The sequence below is a fragment of the Eschrichtius robustus genome, unplaced genomic scaffold, assembly GCF_028021215.1.
Source record: "Eschrichtius robustus isolate mEscRob2 unplaced genomic scaffold, mEscRob2.pri scaffold_26, whole genome shotgun sequence".
Classification (NCBI taxonomy): domain Eukaryota; kingdom Metazoa; phylum Chordata; class Mammalia; order Artiodactyla; family Eschrichtiidae; genus Eschrichtius; species Eschrichtius robustus.
Window position 1 is genome coordinate 9,937,144 of NW_027175249.1, and position 16,651 is coordinate 9,953,794.

Here is a 16,651-nt window from a genome sequence, read left to right on the forward strand (position 1 = left end):
TGAAGACAGGTGTCATGGGGCAATGTGATGACAGTGGTCATCTAGGATTGTGAAGAAAGATAACATGGAGCACAGGGATGACAGGGGCCATGGAGCATTGTGATGACAGGGGTCATGAAGCATTGTGATGAATGTGGTCATGCATCATTGTGATGACAAGTGTCGTGGAGCATTGTGATGACAGGGGTCATAGAGCATTGTGATGACACGGTTATGTTATATTGTGATGACCAGAATTCTGTAGCACTGTGATGAAAAGGGAATGGAGCATGGTGATTACAGGGGTCATGGAGCATTGTGATGACAATTGTTCTAGAACATTGTGATGACAGGGATCATGGAGCATAGTGATGAAAGGGGCCATGGAGCATTGTGATGACAGGCGTCATGGGACAATGTGTTGACAGTGGTCATGGAGCCTTGTTAGAAAGGGAACATGGAGCAATTTGATTTCAGGGGTCATGAAAAATTGTGAATACATAGGCCATGGAGTATTCAGATGAATGTGGTCAAGGATCATTGTGACGAAAATTGTCCTGGAATATTGTGATGACAAGGTTCATGGAGCATTGCGATGACAAGGGCCATGGCGAAATGTGAAGACAGGTGTCATGGGGCAATGTGATGACAGTGGTCATCTAGGATTGTGAAGAAAGATAACATGGAGCACAGGGATGACAGGGGCCATGGAGCATTGTGATGACAGGGGTCATGGGGCATTGTGATGACACGGCCATGGAACATTATGATGACAAGAATTCTGGAGCATTGTGATAAAAAGGGCATGGACCATTGTGATTAGAGGGGCCATGGAGCATTCTGATGACAACTGCATGGAGCATTTTGATGACAAGGGTCATCGAGCATTGTGATGACAGTGGTCATGAAGCATTGTGATGAATGTGGTCATGGATCATTGTGATGACAAGTGTCGTGGAGCATTGTGATGACAGGGGTCATAGAGCATTGTGATGACACGGTTATGGAATATTGTGATGACCAGAATTCTGTAGCACTGTGATGAAAAGGGAATGGAGCATTGTGATTACAGGGATCATGGAGCATTGTGATGACAATTGTTCTAGAACATTGTGAAGACAGGGATCATGGAGCATAGTGATGAAAGGGGCCATGGAGCATTGTGATGACAGGCGTCATGGGACAATGTTTTGATAGTGGTCATGGAGCCTTGTTAGAAAGGGAACATGGAGCAATTTGATTTCAGGGGTCATGAAAAATTGTGAATACATAGGCCATGGAGTATTCAGATGAATGTGGTCAAGGATCATTGTGACGAAAATTGTCCTGGAATATTGTGATGACACGGTTCATGGAGCATTGCGATGACAAGGGCCATGGAGAAATGTGAAGACAGGTGTCATGGGGCAATGTGATGACAGTGGTCATCTAGGATTGTGAAGAAAGATAACATGGAGCACAGGGATGACAGGGGCCATGGAGCATTGTGATGACAGGGGTCATGAAGCATTGTGATGAATGTGGTCATGCATCATTGTGATGACAAGTGTCGTGGAGCATTGTGATGACAGGGGTCATAGAGCATTGTGATGACACGGTTATGTTATATTGTGATGACCAGAATTCTGTAGCACTGTGATGAAAAGGGAATGGAGCATGGTGATTACAGGGGTCATGGAGCATTGTGATGACAATTGTTCTAGAACATTGTGATGACAGGGATCATGGAGCATAGTGATGAAAGGGGCCATGGAGCATTGTGATGACAGGCGTCATGGGACAATGTGTTGACAGTGGTCATGGAGCCTTGTTAGAAAGGGAACATGGAGCAATTTGATTTCAGGGGTCATGAAAAATTGTGAATACATAGGCCATGGAGTATTCAGATGAATGTGGTCAAGGATCATTGTGACGAAAATTGTCCTGGAATATTGTGATGACAAGGTTCATGGAGCATTGCGATGACAAGGGCCATGGCGAAATGTGAAGACAGGTGTCATGGGGCAATGTGATGACAGTGGTCATCTAGGATTGTGAAGAAAGATAACATGTAGCACAGGGATGACAGGGGCCATGGAGCATTGTGATGACAGGGGTCATAGGGCATTGTGATGACACGGCCATGGAACATTATGATGACAAGAATTCTGGAGCATTGTGATAAAAAGGGCATGGACCATTGTGATTAGAGGGGCCATGGAGCATTCTGATGACAACTGCATGGAGCATTTTGATGACAAGGGTCATCGAGCATTGTGATGACAGTGGTCATGAAGCATTGTGATGAATGTGGTCATGGATCATTGTGATGACAAGTGTCGTGGAGCATTGTGATGACAGGGGTCATAGAGCATTGTGATGACACGGTTATGGAATATTGTGATGACCAGAATTCTGTAGCACTGTGATGAAAAGGGAATGGAGCATTGTGATTACAGGGTTCATGGAGCATTGTGATGACAATTGTTCTAGAACATTGTGAAGACAGGGATCATGGAGCATAGTGATGAAAGGGGCCATGGAGCATTGTGATGACAGGCGTCATGGGACAATGTGTTGACAGTGGTCATGGAGCATTGTTAGAAAGGGAACATGGAGCAAAGTGATTTCAGGGGCCATGAAAATTTGTGAATACATAGGCCATGGAGTATTCAGATGAATGTGGTCAAGGATCATTGTGACAAAAAGTGTCCTGGAATATTGTGATGACACGGTTCATGGAGCATTGCGATGACAAGGGCCATGGTGAAATGTGAAGACAGGTGTCATGGGGCATTGTGATGACAGTGGTCCTCTAGAATTGTGAAGAAAGATATCATGTAGCACTGGGATGACAGGGGTCATAGAGCATTGTGATGACAGTGGTCATCGGGCATTGTGATGACACGGCCATGGAACAGTATGATGACAAGTATTCTGGAGCATTATGATAAAATGGGCATGGACCATTGTGATTAGAGGGGCCAAGGAGCAATGTGATGACAACGGCATGGAGCATTGTGATGACAAGGGTCATCGAGGATTGTGATGACAGTGGTCATGAAGCATTGTGATGAATGTGGTCATACATCATTGTGATGACAAGTGTCGTGGAGCATTGTGATGACAGGGGTCATAGAGCATTGTGATGACACGGTTATGGAACATTGTGATGACCAGAATTTTGTAGCACTGTGATGAAAAGGGAATGGAGCATTGTGATTACAGGGGTCATGGAGCATAGTGATGATAGGGGCCATGGAGCATTGTGATGACAGGCGTCATGGGACATTGTGTTGACAGTGGTCATGGAGCATTGTTAGAAAGGGAACATGGAGCAATTAGATTTCAGGGGCCATGAAAAATTTTGAATACATAGGCCATGGAGTATTCAGATGAACGTGGTCAAGGATTATTGTGACGAAAAGTGTCCTGGAATATTGTGATGACAAGGTTCATGGAGCATTGCGATGACAAGGGCCATGGCGAAATGTGAAGACATGTGTCAAGGGGCATTGTGGTGACAGGGGTCATGGGGCATTGTGATGACACGGCCATGGAACATTATGATGACAAGAATTCTGGAGCATTGTGATAAAAAGGGCATGGATCATTGTGATTAGAGGGGCCAGGGAGCATTCTGATGACAATGGCATGGAGCATTGTGATGACAAGCTTTATCGATCATTGTGATGACAGTGGTCATGAAGCATTGTGATGAATGTGGTCATGGATCATTGTGATGACAAGTGTCGTGGAGCATTGTGATGACAGGTGTCATAGAGCATTGTGATGACACGGCTATGGAATATTGTGATGACCAGAATTCTGTAGCAAAGTGATGAAAAGGGAATGGAGCATTGTGATTACAGGGGTCATGGAGCATTGTGATGACAAATGTTCTAGAACATTGTGATGACAGGGATCATGGAGCATAGTGATGAAAGGGGCAATGGAGATTTGTGTTGACAGGCGTCATGGGACATTGTGTTCACAGTGGACATGGAGATTTGTTAGAAAGGGAACATGGAGCAATTTGATTTCAGGGGCCATGAAAAATTGCGAATACATACGCCATGGAGTATTCAGATGAATGTGGTCAAGGATCATTGTGACGACAAGTGTCCTGGAATATGGTGATGACACGGTTGATGGAGCATTGCGATAACAAGGGCCATGGCGAAATGTGAAGACAAGTGTCATGGGGCATTGTGATGACAGTGGTCATCTAGAATTCTGAAGAAAGATATCATGGAGCACTAGGATGACAGGGGCCATGGAGCATTGTGATGACAGGGGTCATGGGGCATTGTGATGACACGGCCATGGAACATTATGATGACAAGTATTCTGGAGCATTGTGATAAAAAGGGCATGGACCATTGTGATTAGAGGGGCCAAGGAGCATTCTGATGACAACGGCATGCAGCATTGTGATGAAAAGGGTCATCGAGCATTGTGATGACAGTGGTCATGAAGCATTGTGATGAATGTGGTCATGGATCATTGTGATGACAAGTGTCGTAGAGCATTGTGATGACAGGGGTCATAGAGCATTCTGATGACACGGTTATGGAATATTGTGATGACCAGAATTCTGTAGAACTTTGATGAAAAGGGAAGGGAGCATTGTGATTACAGGGGTCATGGAGCATTGTGATGACAATTGTTCTAGAACATTGTGAAGACAGGGATCATGGAGCATAGTGATGAAAGGGGCCATGGAGCATTGTGATGACAGGCGTCATGGGAAAATGTGTTGACAGTGGTCATGGAGCATTGTTAGAAAGGGAACATGGAGCAATCTGATTTCAGGGGCCATGAACAATTGTGAATATATAGGCCATGGAGTATTCAGATGAATGTGGTCAAGGATCATTGTGACGAAAAGTGTCCTGGAATATGGTGATGACACGGTTCATGGAGCATTGCGATGACAAGGGCCATGGCGAAATGTGAAGACACGTGTCATGCGGCATTGTGATGACAGTGGTCCTCTAGGATTGTGAAGAAAGATATCATGGAGCACTGGGATGACAGGGGCCTTGGAGCATTGTGATGACAGGGGTCATGGGGCTTTGTGATGACACGGCCATGGAACATTATGATGACAAGAATTCTGGAGCATTGTGATAAAAAGGGCATGGACCATTGTGATTAGAGTGGCCAAGGAGCATTCTGATGACAACGGCATGGAGCATTGTGATGACAAGGGTCATCGAGCATTGTGATGACAGTGGTCATGAAGCATTGTGATGAATGTGGTCATGCATCATTGTGATGACAAGTGTCGTGGAGCATTGTGATGACAGGGGTCATAGAGCATTGTGATGACACAGTTATGGAATATTGTGATGACCAGAATTCTGTAGCACTGTGATGAAAAGGGAATGGAGCATTGTGATTACAGGGGTCATGGAGCATTGTGATGAAAATTGTTCTAGAAAATTGTGAAGACAGGGATCATGGAGCATAGTGATGAAAGGGGCCATGGAGCATTGTGATGACAGGCGTCATGGGACAATGTGTTGACAGTGGTCATGGAGCATTGTTAGAAAGGGAATATGGAGCAAAGTGATTTCAGGGGCCATGAAAATTTGTGAATACATAGGCCATGGAGTATTCAGATGAATGTGGTCAGGGATCATTGTGACGAAAAGTGTCCTGGAATATTGTGATGACACGGTTCATGGAGCATTGCGATGACAAGGGCCATGGAGAAATGTGAAGACAGGTGTCATGGGGCAATGTGATGACAGTGGTCATCTAGGATTGTGAAGAAAGATAACATGGAGCACAGGGATGACAGGGGCCATGGAGCATTGTGATGACAGGGGTCATGAAGCATTGTGATGAATGTGGTCATGCATCATTGTGATGACAAGTGTCGTGGAGCATTGTGATGACAGGGGTCATAGAGCATTGTGATGACACGGTTATGTTATATTGTGATGACCAGAATTCTGTAGCACTGTGATGAAAAGGGAATGGAGCATGGTGATTACAGGGGTCATGGAGCATTGTGATGACAATTGTTCTAGAACATTGTGATGACAGGGATCATGGAGCATAGTGATGAAAGGGGCCATGGAGCATTGTGATGACAGGCGTCATGGGACAATGTGTTGACAGTGGTCATGGAGCCTTGTTAGAAAGGGAACATGGAGCAATTTGATTTCAGGGGTCATGAAAAATTGTGAATACATAGGCCATGGAGTATTCAGATGAATGTGGTCAAGGATCATTGTGACGAAAATTGTCCTGGAATATTGTGATGACAAGGTTCATGGAGCATTGCGATGACAAGGGCCATGGCGAAATGTGAAGACAGGTGTCATGGGGCAATGTGATGACAGTGGTCATCTAGGATTGTGAAGAAAGATAACATGGAGCACAGGGATGACAGGGGCCATGGAGCATTGTGATGACAGGGGTCATGGGGCATTGTGATGACACGGCCATGGAACATTATGATGACAAGAATTCTGGAGCATTGTGATAAAAAGGGCATGGACCATTGTGATTAGAGGGGCCATGGAGCATTCTGATGACAACTGCATGGAGCATTTTGATGACAAGGGTCATCGAGCATTGTGATGACAGTGGTCATGAAGCATTGTGATGAATGTGGTCATGGATCATTGTGATGACAAGTGTCGTGGAGCATTGTGATGACAGGGGTCATAGAGCATTGTGATGACACGGTTATGGAATATTGTGATGACCAGAATTCTGTAGCACTGTGATGAAAAGGGAATGGAGCATTGTGATTACAGGGTTCATGGAGCATTGTGATGACAATTGTTCTAGAACATTGTGAAGACAGGGATCATGGAGCATAGTGATGAAAGGGGCCATGGAGCATTGTGATGACAGGCGTCATGGGACAATGTGTTGACAGTGGTCATGGAGCATTGTTAGAAAGGGAACATGGAGCAAAGTGATTTCAGGGGCCATGAAAATTTGTGAATACATAGGCCATGGAGTATTCAGATGAATGTGGTCAAGGATCATTGTGACAAAAAGTGTCCTGGAATATTGTGATGACACGGTTCATGGAGCATTGCGATGACAAAGGCCATGGTGAAATGTGAAGACAGGTGTCATGGGGCATTGTGATGACAGTGGTCCTCTAGAATTGTGAAGAAAGATATCATGTAGCACTGGGATGACAGGGGTCATAGAGCATTGTGATGACAGTGGTCATCGGGCATTGTGATGACACGGCCATGGAACAGTATGATGACAAGTATTCTGGAGCATTATGATAAAATGGGCATGGACCATTGTGATTAGAGGGGCCAAGGAGCAATGTGATGACAACGGCATGGAGCATTGTGATGACAAGGGTCATCGAGGATTGTGATGACAGTGGTCATGAAGCATTGTGATGAATGTGGTCATACATCATTGTGATGACAAGTGTCGTGGAGCATTGTGATGACAGGGGTCATAGAGCATTGTGATGAAACGGTTATGGAATATTGTGATGACCAGAATTTTGTAGCACTGTGATGAAAATGGAATGGAGCATTGTGATTACAGGGGTCATGGAGCATAGTGATGATAGGGGCCATGGAGCATTGTGATGACAGGCGTCATGGGACATTGTGTTGACAGTGGTCATGGAGCATTGTTAGAAAGGGAACATGGAGCAATTAGATTTCAGGGGCCATGAAAAATTTTGAATACATAGGCCATGGAGTATTCAGATGAACGTGGTCAAGGATTATTGTGACGAAAAGTGTCCTGGAATATTGTGATGACAAGGTTCATGGAGCATTGCGATGACAAGGGCCATGGCGAAATGTGAAGACATGTGTCAAGGGGCATTGTGGTGACAGGGGTCATGGGGCATTGTGATGACACGGCCATGGAACATTATGATGACAAGAATTCTGGAGCATTGTGATAAAAAGGGCATGGATCATTGTGATTAGAGGGGCCAGGGAGCATTCTGATGACAATGGCATGGAGCATTGTGATGACAAGCTTTATCGATCATTGTGATGACAGTGGTCATGAAGCATTGTGATGAATGTGGTCATGGATCATTGTGATGACAAGTGTCGTGGAGCATTGTGATGACAGGTGTCATAGAGCATTGTGATGACACGGCTATGGAATATTGTGATGACCAGAATTCTGTAGCAAAGTGATGAAAAGGGAATGGAGCATTGTGATTACAGGGGTCATGGAGCATTGTGATGACAAATGTTCTAGAACATTGTGATGACAGGGATCATGGAGCATAGTGATGAAAGGGGCAATGGAGATTTGTGTTGACAGGCGTCATGGGACATTGTGTTCACAGTGGACATGGAGATTTGTTAGAAAGGGAACATGGAGCAATTTGATTTCAGGGGCCATGAAAAATTGTGAATACATAGGCCATGGAGTATTCAGATGAATGTGGTCAAGGATCATTGTGACGACAAGTGTCCTGGAATATGGTGATGACACGGTTGATGGAGCATTGCGATAACAAGGGCCATGGCGAAATGTGAAGACAAGTGTCATGGGGCATTGTGATGACAGTGGTCATCTAGAATTCTGAAGAAAGATATCATGGAGCACTAGGATGACAGGGGCCATGGAGCATTGTGATGACAGGGGTCATGGGGCATTGTGATGACACGGCCATGGAACATTATGATGACAAGTATTCTGGAGCATTGTGATAAAAAGGGCATGGACCATTGTGATTAGAGGGGCCAAGGAGCATTCTGATGACAACGGCATGCAGCATTGTGATGAAAAGGGTCATCGAGCATTGTGATGACAGTGGTCATGAAGCATTGTGATGAATGTGGTCATGGATCATTGTGATGACAAGTGTCGTAGAGCATTGTGATGACAGGGGTCATAGAGCATTCTGATGACACGGTTATGGAATATTGTGATGACCAGAATTCTGTAGAACTTTGATGAAAAGGGAATGGAGCATTGTGATTACAGGGGTCATGGAGCATTGTGATGACAATTGTTCTAGAACATTGTGAAGACAGGGATCATGGAGCATAGTGATGAAAGGGGCCATGGAGCATTGTGATGACAGGCGTCATGGGAAAATGTGTTGACAGTGGTCATGGAGCATTGTTAGAAAGGGAACATGGAGCAATCTGATTTCAGGGGCCATGAACAATTGTGAATATATAGGCCATGGAGTATTCAGATGAATGTGGTCAAGGATCATTGTAACGAAAAGTGTCCTGGAATATGGTGATGACACGGTTCATGGAGCATTGCGATGACAAGGGCCATGGCGAAATGTGAAGACACGTGTCATGCGGCATTGTGATGACAGTGGTCCTCTAGAATTGTGAAGAAAGATATCATGGAGCACTGGGATGACAGGGGCCTTGGAGCATTGTGATGACAGGGGTCATGGGGCTTTGTGATGACACGGCCATGGAACATTATGATGACAAGAATTCTGGAGCATTGTGATAAAAAGGGCATGGACCATTGTGATTAGAGGGGCCAAGGAGCATGCTGAAGACAACGGCATGGAGCATTGTGATGACAAGTGTCATCGAGCATTGTGATGATAGTGGTCATGAAGCATTGTGATGAATGTGGTCTTGAATCATTGTGATAAAAAGGGCATAGACCATTGTGATTAGAGGGGCCAAGGAGCATTGTGATGACAAGGGTCATCGAGCATTGTGATGACAGTGGTCATGAAGCATTGTGATGAATGTGGTCATGGATCATTGTGATGACAAGTGTCGTGGAGCATTGTGATGTCAGGGGTCATAGAGCATTGTGATGACACGGTTATGGAATATTGTGATGACCAGAATTCTGTAGCACTGTGATGAAAAGGGAATGGAGCATTGTGATTACAGGGGTCATGGAGCATTGTGATGACAATTGTTCTAGAACATTGTGAAGACAGGGATCATGGAGCATAGTGATGAAAGGGGCCATGGAGCATTGTGATGACAGGCGTCATGGGACAATGTGTTGACAGTGGTCATGGAGCCTTGTTAGAAAGGGAACATGGAGCAATTTGATTTCAGGGGTCATGAAAAATTGTGAATACATAGGCCATGGAGTATTCAGATGAATGTGGTCAAGGATCATTGTGACGAAATTTGTCCTGGAATATTGTGATGACAAGGTTCATGGAGCATTGCGATGACAAGGGCCATGGCGAAATGTGAAGACAGGTGTCATGGGGCAATGTGATGACAGTGGTCATCTAGGATTGTGAAGAAAGATAACATGGAGCACAGGGATGACAGGGGCCATGGAGCATTGTGATGACAGGGGTCATGGGGCATTGTGATGACACGGCCATGGAACATTATGATGACAAGAATTCTGGAGCATTGTGATAAAAAGGGCATGGACCATTGTGATTAGAGGGGCCATGGAGCATTCTGATGACAACTGCATGGAGCATTTTGATGACAAGGGTCATCGAGCATTGTGATGACAGTGGTCATGAAGCATTGTGATGAATGTGGTCATGCATCATTGTGATGACAAGTGTCGTGGAGCATTGTGATGACAGGGGTCATAGAGCATTGTGATGACACGGTTATGGAATATTGTGATGACCAGAATTCTGTAGCACTGTGATGAAAAGGGAATGGAGCATTGTGATTACAGGGGTCATGGAGCATTGTGATGACAATTGTTCTAGAACATTGTGAAGACAGGGATCATGGAGCATAGTGATGAAAGGGGCCATGGAGCATTGTGATGACAGGCGTCATGGGACAATGTGTTGACAGTGGTCATGGAGCATTGTTAGAAAGGGAACATGGAGCAAAGTGATTTCAGGGGCCATGAAAATTTGTGAATACATAGGCCATGGAGTATTCAGATGAATGTGGTCAGGGATCATTGTGACGAAAAGTGTCCTGGAATATTGTGATGACACGGTTCATGGAGCATTGCGATGACAAGGGCCATGGAGAAATGTGAAGACAGGTGTCATGGGGCAATGTGATGACAGTGGTCATCTAGGATTGTGAAGAAAGATAACATGGAGCACAGGGATGACAGGGGCCATGGAGCATTGTGATGACAGGGGTCATGAAGCATTGTGATGAATGTGGTCATGCATCATTGTGATGACAAGTGTCGTGGAGCATTGTGATGACAGGGGTCATAGAGCATTGTGATGACACGGTTATGTTATATTGTGATGACCAGAATTCTGTAGCACTGTGATGAAAAGGGAATGGAGCATGGTGATTACAGGGGTCATGGAGCATTGTGATGACAATTGTTCTAGAACATTGTGATGACAGGGATCATGGAGCATAGTGATGAAAGGGGCCATGGAGCATTGTGATGACAGGCGTCATGGGACAATGTGTTGACAGTGGTCATGGAGCCTTGTTAGAAAGGGAACATGGAGCAATTTGATTTCAGGGGTCATGAAAAATTGTGAATACATAGGCCATGGAGTATTCAGATGAATGTGGTCAAGGATCATTGTGACGAAAATTGTCCTGGAATATTGTGATGACAAGGTTCATGGAGCATTGCGATGACAAGGGCCATGGCGAAATGTGAAGACAGGTGTCATGGGGCAATGTGATGACAGTGGTCATCTAGGATTGTGAAGAAAGATAACATGGAGCACAGGGATGACAGGGGCCATGGAGCATTGTGATGACAGGGGTCATGGGGCATTGTGATGACACGGCCATGGAACATTATGATGACAAGAATTCTGGAGCATTGTGATAAAAAGGGCATGGACCATTGTGATTAGAGGGGCCATGGAGCATTCTGATGACAACTGCATGGAGCATTTTGATGACAAGGGTCATCGAGCATTGTGATGACAGTGGTCATGAAGCATTGTGATGAATGTGGTCATGGATCATTGTGATGACAAGTGTCGTGGAGCATTGTGATGACAGGGGTCATAGAGCATTGTGATGACACGGTTATGGAATATTGTGATGACCAGAATTCTGTAGCACTGTGATGAAAAGGGAATGGAGCATTGTGATTACAGGGTTCATGGAGCATTGTGATGACAATTGTTCTAGAACATTGTGAAGACAGGGATCATGGAGCATAGTGATGAAAGGGGCCATGGAGCATTGTGATGACAGGCGTCATGGGACAATGTGTTGACAGTGGTCATGGAGCATTGTTAGAAAGGGAACATGGAGCAAAGTGATTTCAGGGGCCATGAAAATTTGTGAATACATAGGCCATGGAGTATTCAGATGAATGTGGTCAAGGATCATTGTGACAAAAAGTGTCCTGGAATATTGTGATGACACGGTTCATGGAGCATTGCGATGACAAAGGCCATGGTGAAATGTGAAGACAGGTGTCATGGGGCATTGTGATGACAGTGGTCCTCTAGAATTGTGAAGAAAGATATCATGTAGCACTGGGATGACAGGGGTCATAGAGCATTGTGATGACAGTGGTCATCGGGCATTGTGATGACACGGCCATGGAACAGTATGATGACAAGTATTCTGGAGCATTATGATAAAATGGGCATGGACCATTGTGATTAGAGGGGCCAAGGAGCAATGTGATGACAACGGCATGGAGCATTGTGATGACAAGGGTCATCGAGGATTGTGATGACAGTGGTCATGAAGCATTGTGATGAATGTGGTCATACATCATTGTGATGACAAGTGTCGTGGAGCATTGTGATGACAGGGGTCATAGAGCATTGTGATGAAACGGTTATGGAATATTGTGATGACCAGAATTTTGTAGCACTGTGATGAAAATGGAATGGAGCATTGTGATTACAGGGGTCATGGAGCATAGTGATGATAGGGGCCATGGAGCATTGTGATGACAGGCGTCATGGGACATTGTGTTGACAGTGGTCATGGAGCATTGTTAGAAAGGGAACATGGAGCAATTAGATTTCAGGGGCCATGAAAAATTTTGAATACATAGGCCATGGAGTATTCAGATGAACGTGGTCAAGGATTATTGTGACGAAAAGTGTCCTGGAATATTGTGATGACAAGGTTCATGGAGCATTGCGATGACAAGGGCCATGGCGAAATGTGAAGACATGTGTCAAGGGGCATTGTGGTGACAGGGGTCATGGGGCATTGTGATGACACGGCCATGGAACATTATGATGACAAGAATTCTGGAGCATTGTGATAAAAAGGGCATGGATCATTGTGATTAGAGGGGCCAGGGAGCATTCTGATGACAATGGCATGGAGCATTGTGATGACAAGCTTTATCGATCATTGTGATGACAGTGGTCATGAAGCATTGTGATGAATGTGGTCATGGATCATTGTGATGACAAGTGTCGTGGAGCATTGTGATGACAGGTGTCATAGAGCATTGTGATGACACGGCTATGGAATATTGTGATGACCAGAATTCTGTAGCAAAGTGATGAAAAGGGAATGGAGCATTGTGATTACAGGGGTCATGGAGCATTGTGATGACAAATGTTCTAGAACATTGTGATGACAGGGATCATGGAGCATAGTGATGAAAGGGGCAATGGAGATTTGTGTTGACAGGCGTCATGGGACATTGTGTTCACAGTGGACATGGAGATTTGTTAGAAAGGGAACATGGAGCAATTTGATTTCAGGGGCCATGAAAAATTGTGAATACATAGGCCATGGAGTATTCAGATGAATGTGGTCAAGGATCATTGTGACGACAAGTGTCCTGGAATATGGTGATGACACGGTTGATGGAGCATTGCGATAACAAGGGCCATGGCGAAATGTGAAGACAAGTGTCATGGGGCATTGTGATGACAGTGGTCATCTAGAATTCTGAAGAAAGATATCATGGAGCACTAGGATGACAGGGGCCATGGAGCATTGTGATGACAGGGGTCATGGGGCATTGTGATGACACGGCCATGGAACATTATGATGACAAGTATTCTGGAGCATTGTGATAAAAAGGGCATGGACCATTGTGATTAGAGGGGCCAAGGAGCATTCTGATGACAACGGCATGCAGCATTGTGATGAAAAGGGTCATCGAGCATTGTGATGACAGTGGTCATGAAGCATTGTGATGAATGTGGTCATGGATCATTGTGATGACAAGTGTCGTAGAGCATTGTGATGACAGGGGTCATAGAGCATTCTGATGACACGGTTATGGAATATTGTGATGACCAGAATTCTGTAGAACTTTGATGAAAAGGGAATGGAGCATTGTGATTACAGGGGTCATGGAGCATTGTGATGACAATTGTTCTAGAACATTGTGAAGACAGGGATCATGGAGCATAGTGATGAAAGGGGCCATGGAGCATTGTGATGACAGGCGTCATGGGAAAATGTGTTGACAGTGGTCATGGAGCATTGTTAGAAAGGGAACATGGAGCAATCTGATTTCAGGGGCCATGAACAATTGTGAATATATAGGCCATGGAGTATTCAGATGAATGTGGTCAAGGATCATTGTGACGAAAAGTGTCCTGGAATATGGTGATGACACGGTTCATGGAGCATTGCGATGACAAGGGCCATGGCGAAATGTGAAGACACGTGTCATGCGGCATTGTGATGACAGTGGTCCTCTAGAATTGTGAAGAAAGATATCATGGAGCACTGGGATGACAGGGGCCTTGGAGCATTGTGATGACAGGGGTCATGGGGCTTTGTGATGACACGGCCATGGAACATTATGATGACAAGAATTCTGGAGCATTGTGATAAAAAGGGCATGGACCATTGTGATTAGAGGGGCCAAGGAGCATGCTGAAGACAACGGCATGGAGCATTGTGATGACAAGTGTCATCGAGCATTGTGATGATAGTGGTCATGAAGCATTGTGATGAATGTGGTCTTGAATCATTGTGATAAAAAGGGCATAGACCATTGTGATTAGAGGGGCCAAGGAGCATTGTGATGACAAGGGTCATCGAGCATTGTGATGACAGTGGTCATGAAGCATTGTGATGAATGTGGTCATGGATCATTGTGATGACAAGTGTCGTGGAGCATTGTGATGTCAGGGGTCATAGAGCATTGTGATGACACGGTTATGGAATATTGTGATGACCAGAATTCTGTAGCACTGTGATGAAAAGGGAATGGAGCATTGTGATTACAGGGGTCATGGAGCATTGTGATGACAATTGTTCTAGAAAATTGTGAAGACAGGGATCATGGAGCATAGTGATGAAAGGGGCCATGGAGCATTGTGATGACAGGCGTCATGGGACAATGTGTTGACAGTGGTCATGGAGCATTGTTAGAAAGGGAATATGGAGCAAAGTGATTTCAGGGGCCATGAAAATTTGTGAATACATAGGCCATGGAGTATTCAGATGAATGTGGTCAGGGATCATTGTGACGAAAAGTGTCCTGGAATATTGTGATGACACGGTTCATGGAGCATTGCGATGACAAGGGCCATGGAGAAATGTGAAGACAGGTGTCATGGGGCAATGTGATGACAGTGGTCATCTAGGATTGTGAAGAAAGATAACATGGAGCACAGGGATGACAGGGGCCATGGAGCATTGTGATGACAGGGGTCATGAAGCATTGTGATGAATGTGGTCATGCATCATTGTGATGACAAGTGTCGTGGAGCATTGTGATGACAGGGGTCATAGAGCATTGTGATGACACGGTTATGGAATATTGTGATGACCAGAATTCTGTAGCACTGTGATGAAAAGGGAATGGAGCATTGTGATTACAGGGGTCATGGAGCATTGTGATGACAATTGTTCTAGAACATTGTGAAGACAGGGATCATGGAGCATAGTGATGAAAGGGGCCATGGAGCATTGTGATGACAGGCGTCATGGGACAATGTGTTGACAGTGGTCATGGAGCATTGTTAGAAAGGGAACATGGAGCAATTAGATTTCAGGGGCCATGAAAAATTTTGAATACATACGCCATGGAGTATTCAGATGAATGTGGTCAAGGATTATTGTGACGAAAAGTGTCCAGGAATATTGTGATGTCTAGGTTCATGGAGCATTGCGATGACAAGGGCCATGGCGAAATGTGAAGACAGGTGTCATGTGGCATTGTGATGACAGGGGTCATGGGGCATAGTGATGACACGGCCATGGAACATTATGATGACAAGAATTCTGGAGCATTGTGATAAAAGGGGCATGGATCATTGTGATTAGAGTGGCCAGGGAGCATTCTGATGACAACGACATGGAGCATTGTGATGAAAAGTGTCATCGAGCATTGTGATGACAGTTGTCATGAAGCATTGTGATGAATGTGGTCATGGATCATTGTGATGACAAGTGTCGTAGAGCATTGTGATGACAGGGTTCATAGAGCATTGTGATGACACGGTTATTGAATATTGTGATGACCAGAATTCTGTAGCACTGTGATGAAAAGTGAATGGAGCATTGTGATTACAGGGGTCATGGAGCATTGTGATGACAATTGTTCTAGAACATTGTGAAGACAGGGATCATGGAGCATAGTGATGAAAGGGGCCATGGAGCATTGTGATGACAGGCGTCATGGGACAATGTGTTGACAGTGGTCATGGAGCCTTGTTAGAAAGGGAACATGGAGCAATTTGATTTCAGGGGTCATGAAAAATTGTGAATACATAGGCCATGGAGTATTCAGATGAATGTGGTCAAGGATCATTGTGACGAAAATTGTCCTGGAATATTGTGATGACACGGTTCATGGAGCATTGCGATGACAAGGGCCATGGCGAAATGTGAAGACAGGTGTCATGAGGCAATGT